A 12066-nucleotide genomic window follows, 5' to 3' on the forward strand; every position below is an offset into this window, starting at 1 on the left:
AAACTAGAATCTTTATGCCACTGGAAAGGCACCTTCACAGTTACGTTGAGATGTCTCAGGAACTTACTTAGGGGCAGACTAAGAAGGCTTTAGGGAAACAGCTCTGCTTCCAGCCTCAGGCTGTACTGCTCCTTCTTTCACCTGATTCACATACTTGGATTTGGGGATCCTGCCCCCCACACCTTGTAAGAGTCCATTTTGGCTGTGCCTATGGTGGAGACGGAGTTTGAAAGAGGAAGAAACCATAATGTCTCCCAGACATACTACAAAGGAAATATAAGTCATCAGATAGTAGGACCTGGATCAGAGCCAGGATAACTCAACTCTTCTTGGAGAAGGTGCCATGGGATCTATAGTGATGGCAGGTGACTGGAAAAGTGGGTCCTCTCCGCTTTATGTCTTGTCTGAAAGATGATAACCATGATAATAAATTTAGTGCCACATTTTTTACAGTGCGCTCATCTGACCCTTAGAACAAAGTCATAAACCATAATGGGGTCCACGGTGCTTTCAATTATTAGACATTCATTTCTGGTCTTCACTTTTTGTCTTCAGTCAAAAATTGGCTTTATTATTACTTCTGCAGGGCTGGGAGATTGTAGGGGTATAAAAAGTTCTAATTTTAGAAATTCAAATGAATTATATGTTTATTAAAGTAAAATCAAGACTACCTAATGTGGAAAAACAAAATGCTTAGTATTGTATGTTTCATAAATATATAGCCATAGCATAATGCATGTTTGGTAATGGGTACCTTGAAGCTTTTCAGAAACCTAAGTTAGTTTATGTTATAAACACCCAATTTTTTTTTTAAAAAAAATAGTATTGCTCTTTTCTTTTAGCAACTAGTACTTAAGACATGTGCAATCTCACTTCCCTGGATTTTTGAGAGCCAGAGGACATCCAGAAGAGTTTTGGGGAGGTGGCACTGAGCCCAGGGAGAAGCTAAGGGTGTCAAGAAAAAAAAAATGGAAGTGGTCTGTCAGATAAGCTCTCTGAGTGTCATGTTCTCATCTCTGCACTGAAAATTTGCTATTTCAGTTGTTGCAAGCAAGGCTAGGAGAGCTGGTTCTTCCTCACTAGTCTCTCTCTTTATATTTTAAGTTGATCTCCTCCCTAGACTCTAAATACTTGGCATATTCATACCAAATTCTCACTTCCAGTGTTCACTCATGATTTGAGAGGATCAGGGCTTTGTTGTCAAAAGAAAATTAAAGAGCTGTTGAAGATATATTATATTTTTGGAAAACTCAACTGTTGCTCTCTCTAGGAACTGAAGACCCTCAATTATCTTCCTCTCTGTAAGCTGCCATTTGGTCATATGAAAATCCCTCCACTCAATCTGACTTTTCATCCAACATTCTTTATATTCGTGGATGATAATCTTTCATCAATGGCATGCTTATCAAAAAAATTAATTCAGACTATGGAAAAAAATCATACTCTTGGAGATTATTAGGCTAGGATCATGACAAATTTCTCGGTGACATTTTAAGAACTTTTGATTGCCAAAGAATTTTTCACCAGGGAATATTGAGGTAGGAGAGAATAAGTGAAGAGATGAAAGACAGCATAAGGGAATAAGTGAAGACAGAAAATGTTGGCTTACTTTGTAAGTTTCCAAAAGGCCCTTACACAGGGAAAGACCCCAAATCAGTAGGAGAGAAGCACAGTGAAGTGGAAATGTGCGTGTGGGACCTAGGAAAATGAACCAACTCAATAATCCTTCAGTAGAGAACAAGTGAACCATGCCAGGACCTGCAGGTGATGTCCAAAATGCAGAATCTATATTGCTACAATTTGAACTCCCTCTAAACTGTATTTCTTGTGTATTATGCCTTATGTCTAATATTCTTTATATTCTTACATCTGAATTTCCCCCAAAATTCTCATGTTCAGAGGTGGGTCCTGAATACAGCAGGTGGGTCACTGGTCTATGGCCTGGAAGGGTGTCTTCTTTGCCCTGTCCTCAAGCTCCTGCTTTCCGGCTGCTTTGGGGTGGGTGGGCAGCATTCTTGGGCCATCCCTTCCCCCACATCATTCCTGCCTTAGAAACAGACAACTGTGGACTGAACTCACTGGAAGAGTGAGCCCAATAAACCTCTCCTTTTAGTCATGGGCGTCAAGTGGAGCATTCTGTCCCAGCGACAGCAAAGGGACAGATCCATGATATTTTTTCATGATAAAGTCAGAGTCCTGGGCTAACTAAAGAGACTTTAGTTTTGGATATCAAGAAAGGATTTTAAATTGCCACAATCCTCCCATCTATGCCACCTGGGAGATCGCACATATGTAATTTAAAAGGAGATCATGCGTAGAATTTCTACAGATGCAAACCCATTTCTAGTCACAGAACACCATTGACCAACATTTCAAAGCTGCTGTTATATTTTGGTTACAAATCTGTTTTTTCAACCCAGCCTGAGGAGAAGTAGTATGTGGGTTTCCATCTATTCAGTAACTCCATCTCCAGCTGTGATTTGCACAATAACTGCTTCAAATAATGTAACACAATGTGAATCCTCACCTGTGAAAGTGGCTATGCCAGCCAGAGATTCTACCTTTAGGCTAAGGGACTAGAGAGGGATGAGCTGTGGACTGGACCACGTGAAGACAGGATGGCCATCTCTGTGGGCTCTTGGTGGCCTCACAGATGACCCCAGATGTACAGGACCAAATTCATCCGTGGACTTTTATGTGGTCCTGTGGAGCTTGTTTCTTTTTGAAAGTATCAGGCAGTTTGGCTGATTCACCGTCTGTTTCACTGGGAGCTGAAAAAGCCATGTTCTCTAGATCCGGAAACCGAGAGAGTGGATGGATCCAGCGATTGGTAGGTAATCTGATCTGCCTTTTGTAGCAAGCCAGAAGCCAGATGTCCCCTCCCCTTTGATCTGAATAACACTTTAGGCTGCAGACAATAAGATTGGTTTTAAATTTATTGTCTCTTTGATTTCTGCATTCTAATGCTTTTTAAATTCTTTACACAAGACAGGGCTATATATAGGCAACTGGAGTGGTTCATTGGGGGCCAAAAGAAGAAAAAAAAATGCCAGTAGCTTATGAGCAGTGCTAGGCAGAGCTTGTGCACATTCTCTGTAAGAAAACAAAGCCAACTTTCTTTAGGGGAAAGAACTTTTGCTTTCTAGTCACTTCACTCCAAAATGAATTCTCTCACTTTGACTCCCAGCTGGATCCATGAAAAAAGTCTTGTCAAATATCTCTCTTCAAAGCTCCAAAGAAGAACCAAATCAAGTGAAGGAGCCCAAATATCTTTTGGAAGCCCCCTAACCTCAGTGAAAGTTTTATTCCTGTTCTTCCCCATGGCATAGTCTATGTTAGGCAGCCAATCACCTGAAGCCAGGAGCTCGATTTCATTAGTTCCTTTGATGTGGAGCTACAAATATCTGAACTCAACCTCACCCTGGTAGGAGGAGTAAAATGGCATTTGGGAACTTCCTTCACTTACTTTTAAGTGAACAATACTGACTAGGTGCTCAATCAAATGGGTTTGAAACATTCGGCCCAGTGTCTGTCCCCAGGTGCATCTAACCCCCAAGAAATCACGCTGTTCTGGCAAGTATACCAGTTCCGGGCAGGAAAAAGATTCGAATCTTAACAGGCTTGCATTGCAGCTGTACAGCCCCTGGTAAGTCCTGGCCTCTCCTTTTCTCTGCTGTAGTAGTAGTAGATATACTCACACTGAAAAACAATTGATTAAATTGAAAAGCTTTTCACAGACAGAATCTTACTTACGCCCAATAACCTTCTTGTTATGGAGCTGAGGCAGGGCTGTCTTTCACGTTGCAGGGTGAATCTAAGTCGCAGGAGTTCAGAGGTTCATGGAAGCCTCCTTACTTGTCAGCAGTTATGGCAGGGCCAAGACTCAGGGCTCTTCAGCCCTTCTCCAGTGCTTGGCCACTTAACAGTTTGTGCCTGTGTCCTGGGAGATCAGAGGACATGCCTTCAAGAAGCCTTTGCAAATCAGATGCAGCGATTATAGTAAAATTCTGATCCTACTTTCCACGAATCCCCTATGTGCCTTTCCCAGAAGAAAGACAAGCTGCAAAAGCACTGATGGAGGTGAAGAATGAGAAAGCAGAGGAAGGGATGATTCTCTTCCTGAGTTCTGTGATGCAGCTCAAATCTGCACTGTGGAGCAGAGTTCCGGCTACCCCTATGTCAACACACCTATCAGATTTTCCAGCCAATTTTCAATCAGTTCCTTGGATATCAGGTACTGGGCCATAAAGCACTGCTTTCTACTTTATGATTCTGAAATATGAACTACGGCCACAGCCAAAGCTTTTAAGTTTGATGGTGATGGCTCCCAAGAGAAGCCCTTCAGAAACCTGAAGGTAGTTAAGGGGGGCTGGCAGACAGGGGAGGACTGCTTGCACTGAATGGTCAGGTCTCCCTTGTACATTTTCATTTTCTCAGTGGTCACAAAGCACTGGACTAGATATTTTGAAGGAAATAAAGGGCCCAACTTGCACAGCCAAGAGCATGACCAATCAAATGGTAGCAAAAACATTTTTTTTAAAATTTATTTATTTATTTATTTATTCATTTATTTATTTATTTATTGTGGCTGGCTCAGCCCACCCTGAGGGCAGTGCTGGTGTGGCATGTGGTACTGAGATTGAATTGCAGTCCCTGCGCTTCCCTAAGCTTGCCTAAGCAGGCGCTTTTAGACTGCTGAGCTATCTCACTGGCCCCAAAAGCATTTTTTAAAAATTTGTGAAGTCAGTAACTCCAGAAAATTGTCTGAAGCACCATCCAGGGACATGAACTCCCACACAATCAGAGAACTACTCATGTAGCTGATTCTGCTAAGGTTTTGGATGGAGGTTTCTTAAGTCACCAGGAGTCACTTTGGAGGTGTCCTTCAGACCCTGGACCTACCCGTTTTTTCTGTACAATGTTATGTTTTTCTGGAAAATTCTTCTTACCTGAATGAAGATTTCTAGTATGTGGAAAGAACAGCAAATAATTCCTACTATATGATTAGATCACTTCAGTGTGCATGAGAAAGAGCCACATAAGGACTATGGACTATTTCTCCTCATGAACCAAACTACCAGTCTAGGTTCAGTTTTCAGAAATAGGCACTGGTTGTTTGTTCAAGCATACAGGCTCTTTCTCTGATTCCCAAGGTGGTTGGGAAGCAAAGGTATCCCTTGGGAATCTGTGTTCAGGAGAAATTGCTGTCAGTAACTGAGATTGGTGTATGGCAGGGGTCCTCACCTCCCAGGCCACAGACAGAAATTGGTCCATAGCCTGTTAGGAATGCAGCCATGTAGCAAGACATGAGAAGGCCACTGAGGAAATCTTCATTGTGTTTACGACTGCTCCCACTGCTCCCATTACAGTCTGCACTCACCTTCTGCCGGAGTGGCACATTCGCTTCTCACAGAAGTAAGTGAAAGCCCTGCTGTGACCTATATGAGTAAGGGATCTGGGTTGTGGGCTCCTTATGAGAATCTACTCCTGAAACCATCATACCCAGCCCCTGATCAAAGAAAAATCATCTTCCATGAAACCAGTCTCTAGAGGCAAAATGTTTGGGAACCCCTGGTGTATGGGAATGGCCTTTCTTATCTAGGATTCAAATCCATGGGAGACAATCGCTGGGTATTCCATTGCCATCTTGGTCTGGACAAAAATGAAGAAGTTAGTCAGGGGACACCGGTGCCAATGTACACAATAATTACAAATTGAATCATCTAGTCAACATAACACAGATCTGTTTAATCACAAAATGCAAAGGATAAAGAACACTCCAGTACTCCTGGGATACAATACGACAAGTTACTCTTTCTAAAGGGTTAGGCTGTGGTACCCTTTAATTCACAGAACTTTATAAAGTGGGAAGGTGAATGAACATGTAACAAGTAGAGAAATCAAGATGCTCAGTGGTCTAGGGACTTGGCTAAAGACACAGAGCAGAGCTGTGACAAAACTCAGGGTCCCAAGTCCTAAAGTAGCCTGTTTTTCACCTTTTTAAAACCATGTAGTCTGAGCCTCCAAGTCTCCTTGGATTTGAATAAAAACATGGCCCTTGTGTTTTGTTGGAATTCTTTAAAACCTGTCATCCCCTTTTAAATCCAGCTTTGTCTTATACAGAGGACAGAACAAAACAGGGCTTATGGAGTTATAAAATTAGATCTCTGTAACATTTTCAGAACCAGGGAGGCTCTTTTATATACTGGCCCAGGGCTGGCTTCAAAGACCTGAGGTAGAATCCTGCATCTGGAAGAGCCCCACTCTTCGATTAATGTTCTGTTGCTGTTTTTAAATTCTTTATAATTTTCTTTATAATTTATGAACAAGGGACGCTACATTTTCATTCTGTACTGGGCCTGTCACACTATGAATCCAGTCATGCTCCTGCCGAATCACATCCCCATTTCTTCCCCGAAACAACTATTGTTTTAACTTTTATGCTAGTTCTTTTCTTCTTTGTAGTTTTATCACCTAGTTTACATATGCAAACATTATAATTTATTTTACATGGTTTTGAATTTTATGCAAATAGAATTCTACAGCACATTTCCTTGTGTATTTGGCTGGTTTCTTTCAATGAACCTTGTTTGTGAAATTCATCTATATTATTTTATTGTCTCATTCTTGTATAATATTCCAATCTACGAATACGTCATCACTTGTTTTCTATTCTTATTTGATGAAAATTTGAGATCTTTCCGATTTTTGGCTGTGTTGTGGTTTAAACATGAGGGGTCCTCTAGAGATGTATGTGTTGAAGTGCTAACACACATTTGAATCAGCTATTAGGAGGTGGGGCCTGGTTGGAGTGGGTGGGTCTCAGAGGTACCACCTTGAAGGGGATATCCTTTCCCCATCTGCTTGCTTTCTCTCTGGGTCTCTTGTGCTCTTGTTCCACACCCCTTCCTTGCTCTTATGTGTTTTGGCAGCTTGCTTCTACCAGGTTCTTCTATGTGAAGGCCTTACAGCCAGCCTGCCTTTGGAACTGTGAGTCAGTGCAAACCTTTTCTCCTTGACGTTGTATGTATCAGGTATTTTGTTAGAGAAACAGAAAGACGCTGACTACAGACTATCATGAATGAGGTGGCTATAATCCCTGCATCATTCTGTGAGAGCATATGTACTTGTGCTGAGGATTTACTTGAGAATGAAATTGCTAAGTCATAAGGTCCAACTTTGCTCAACTTGAGTAGATCATGCCAGACTCTTTCCAAAGCAGCTTCTTGATTTTGACTTCCAATAGTGGCACCAGAGGGCTTCTTGCCTCACATCTTCACAAAACTTGGTCAGTTTATTAAGCCACAGTGTGATCTTGTTGCTTGTTGCTGTAGTGTTGATTTGTGATTAAGAACAAAGTCAAGAATATTCTCAGAAATGAATCAGATCTTCCTTTTTGTATACTTTTTTGCTGGCTCTTTCATTTTATTAGAGTACTTCATCTTAATTTATAATAGTTCTTTATATATGCTGGATGGACAGTCTTTATTAGAACTATGTAGCAAATATTTCCTCCAGTCTGTATGTGAAAGGTTAAGCTTATATTAATTTCAGTCTAGTAAAAGTGCTTTTGTATCCTGCTTAAAAATTTCACCTTTCGAAATCATGAATATAACCTTGATGATTATTTTCTTTTCACATTCTGACTTACAAAATACCTCAGACTGATACTTGTATATAACATAAGTTAGAGGACAGTTCAGATTTCCTAGAAAATATAACATCATCCCAGGACCAATTATTGCAACCACCATCCTTCCCCCCAGAAGCCTCTTGTGCTAGTGTGTATTGGTGTACAGGGCTGCTGCAGGCTGCCTGTTCATTTTATTTACTTTCCTGCCTTTATGCCAACCCTACATTATTATAATTATCATTAAAAAAATCTTAGCATCTGACAGAATATTTCTTTTTTTCTCCAAACTTATCTTGAGGTGGGATCTGTAAGGGGGAACTAAACCCTCAGAAGCAGGACTAGGGCCCTTGCAAAAGGTCCCCAGCAAGCCCTGCCTTTCTCTGCTTGCTGCCGGAGCACACAGGGGGCTGAGTGCAAGCTGCAAGAGCTCCCCACTAGAGCGCCGCTGACCTAGGCTTGGGCTTCCACTCTCCAGAATTGTAAGAACCAAGTAGCGGTTGTGTAAGCCGCCGCATTTGTCATAGTTTGTTTTAACAGCCTGAACTAAGAACTTCCTAAAGCATTTACATATAAATGTGTTTCTATCCCTCTATTTTTTTAGGTCCTTACTTTCAATTATAATTTCTAGCTTTAGAGAAATGGTATGTGTTCATTAGGCATATTTTTGTTCGTTTGTTAAGCAATTATAAATTATATTTGAAGGTGTTTTTGTTGCAAGCTTATACAGATAAAATTCACACTGTGTTCTACCCCAGTCCCCTTTATGCATCCAGTTTTGCTAATTTGTCTATGTATTTTGAATTTCATATATACACAATATTATCTATGGATAAGTTTTCTTACTTTCTAACTTTTACAACTTTTATTTCTTCTTTCATTTTTGCATTGAGTAGCACCTTTATTTGTAAAAAAAATGAGTAGAGATGATAGTCGTGGCATGCTTGTCTTGTGAATCTCAGGGAAAGCTTTCAACACGTCACTGCTCCTTATAATGGTCACTTAAATTTTTTTAATAGATATGCAGTACTTTTTATCAGCTTTTTCCAAGTTTAGTGAGAGTATTTCTTCATTATTAACTCATGACGCACTCCTTAAAGTCTGTAGGGGGAATATTTATTTATTTTCATTTTTAAAATGTATTTAGTACAAGGTCTACAGGGTCTCACATCAGATTACAGATGTGCACCACCACTGCCAGTCTCAGTTGTTCTCTCAGTGCACCCTGGGGGGTGCCAGACTGGCAAGGCAGACTGGGGATCGAACCCCAGTCCCTGAGCCTGCCTAAGTAGGTACTTTAGTCTGCTGAGCTACATGGTCAGTCCCTGTAGGGTGGATATTGATTGAGTTGATCACTTTGCCCTTTATTCCACTGTTTGTGGGTTAAATAGCTCAACTGTCCAATATTAAGGAACTCTAACATTTCTGCAGTAATAGACCCAACTTAGTCATGATGTATTGTCTTTCTAAAATTAATTAGATCTAGGTTATTAATATTTTGCCTAGGATGTTTGGAGCTAAGATTATGACTGAAAGACATTGTGGTTTTCTCTTGTTACCTAACTTAACAAGATTTAGTACCAGATTAGTCCTCATCTTACTTTTTATTTTCAGGAAGAGTCTGAGTAATCTCTTCCTTGGATGGTTGATATATATTTTTTTGCCATTGAAGGCTTTGGATTTAGAGTTTTGATCGCTTTGAATTTATTTTATAAAAATTCAGTTTTTCAGTTTCTTTTTTGTTATTTTTGATTACTTTGATACTTTTATAAGAACTTTTTTATTTAATCTATTTTTTAAAAAAAATCTATTTAGTACAGGGTCTACAGGGTCTCACTACATAGATCTGACTCATAGTGATCCTCCTGTTTTCAGCCTCCCAAGTGCTGGGAGTACAGGCCTGTGCCAGCACACTCAGTCTCAGTCACCATCTCAGCATGCCCTGAGAGTGGGGACAGCACGGCATGCCTGGGAGCAACCCAGGCAACTGTGCTCTGCCTAAGCAGGCACTTTATTCAGCTGAACTATCTGGCCGGCTCAAATCTAATCTTAAAATATAAAAAGTAGTATAGTTTTAAAAGTATGATCTTTTCATTGTCTGAAGGCTCTATAATGATATTCCACACCTTTCTTTTTTATCCTATTAATAATATTGACTGTTTTTATGTCCTCTTATTTCAATTTTTCGTCGTTCCAAACATGTAAAAACTATTAGTTTATTTATTTTAAAATCTTTTATTCATTTATTTAGTTAGTACAGGATCTTGCTATACAGCTTGGACTTGTGGTGATCCGCCTGTCTCAGCCTTCCCAAGGCTGGGATTACAGGCGTATGCTACCAAACCCAGTTTCAGCAGCCCACATGGTGAACCTGGGGGTGGGGTTGGGGGGGTAGCACTGCATGCAGTAAAGGGAATCAAACTGCGGTCCTTCTGTTTACCAAGCAGATGCTTAGACCACTGTGCTGTCTCCCCAGACCCCATTAGGTTTTTTAGAAACCAGCTTTTGATTGTTCTAATCCTGTTTTGTATTTTAATTATTTCTTATTTACTTTGAACTGTTTCTTTCTTTAGACTTTATTTTTTCTTTCTTTTTTTTTTACAGAACCAGCAATTGAACTCAGGCCCTTATGCTTGCCAGGCAAGCATTATTCTACTGAACCATCTCTCCAGGCCCTGTTTTACTAATTTCTTGAAATCACTACGAGCTCATTAATATTCAGCCTTATTTCATAATTATGTATTTAATATAGAATTTTTAATAATTTTGTTTCACTTTTATAAATTTTTCATAAAATGTTACTCTTTTACTCAAAATATTTTCTAATTTTTACCCACTGATTATTTAGAAGTATATTTGTAATAATCATTTATTTCTAGTTTAACTGAATTCTTTCTAGAACATAGTCTATCATTAATTCTTTCTGATGAGAGTTGCTTCATGACACAATAGGTGGCCAGTCTTCAAAAATGCTGTGTATTTGTTGGTGCTATGTCCTACATTCCTCTGCTATGTTCCATATGTATCAATAAGTCAATTTAATTATTGTTACAATCTCCATGCTTCTAATTTTTCCTATGTGTTACTCCCCATTATGCTTTAGATCTAGAATGTTCCTCCTAAAAGCTCATGTGTTCAGAGGTCGAGCTTCTGGAAGTGGTTGGATCATGACGACACTACACTGATAGTGGATTAGTTTACTGAAGAAATCATAGCCAGAAAAGAAAAGAAATCAGAGCTGTGTGTGTGTGACTGGGCCCTAGTTAGAAGAGGCAGGCTCGAGAAACACACCCCAGTTCAGTGCCTCTGCCTCCCTCACTCCTTCCATCACCTTGCTTCCTGGCTGCCACAGCATGAGTAGCTTTGTCACACCCTTGCACCATGTTCTTCCTGACTTGTATGCAAGTAACCACAGACTACTAACTTATCTTCTTCAAGTTGTGGGTATTGGATATTTTGTCCTGGGAACTAGAAAGTGATTAAGACATCTTATAGCCATGATGTTTATGGATTTTTCTTTATAGATCTGCTGTTCCTTTAAATTGTCTGAGGCTATGTTATTCATGACATAAAACTTGAGATTTTTGTCTACTTGGTAAATTAAGCTTTTTCTCAATGTTAAGTGTCTTTTTAAAGCAGTAGCCATGTGTTTTCTTTCTTTCTTTTTTAAAAGTATCTCTGGATATTGCTATAAGAATTTTAAGACAGGGTTTCTCTGGTGTTAATTTTCTCTTAGATGTGGGTGCTAATCTGAATGCTGATTAAATTATGCCTTTATCCTCTGGATCTTACCATTTTACCTATGGAGTTAGCTGTGAATCTAATTTTGTAACTTTATATGGTGTACCTGAATATTTTTCACTCATCATTTCTGAATCTTTGCATGCTTTGTCTTTATTTTTTCATTTATTTATTCCCCATAATTTTATTGAAAAACAAATAACAATGAGACAGTTTCAAACCAAATTGGTAGGACAGTTTCAATAATTAACACATTGCATGCATTCTTCCTAGTGGTTAATTGCTGTACAAGATGCAGACATGATATCCTATTTACAAACACTATCAGAACAAATCCCTCTATTCATTAAGAGAATGTAACTATATACCTATCCTAACCATTTTGAATACACAGATACAAAATGGACATTTATCTGTATCCCTTTTTTATTTAGTTTCATTATTTGAATATTATAAGTGTGTTAACTCAGCAAAATATTCTAAAAGAGTCCAGTGGTCCATAATAGTATTGGGTCTTCTGCTTCACTGGAAATGTCAGAAATTGTTGACCTGAGTCCCCTATAGCTCAACATAACAGCATGGCTTTACTTCTTATATTTCGTTTTTATACTTTTCTGCTGGATGGTTAAGACCAAGATAAAGCAAGACCTATGCAACAAGAGTTGTAGCTTTTGGGTCTGATAAGGTCAGTGAAA

This window comes from Octodon degus, unplaced genomic scaffold (genome assembly GCF_000260255.1).
Source record: "Octodon degus isolate 3935 unplaced genomic scaffold, OctDeg1.0 scaffold00166, whole genome shotgun sequence".
NCBI lineage: Eukaryota > Metazoa > Chordata > Mammalia > Rodentia > Octodontidae > Octodon > Octodon degus.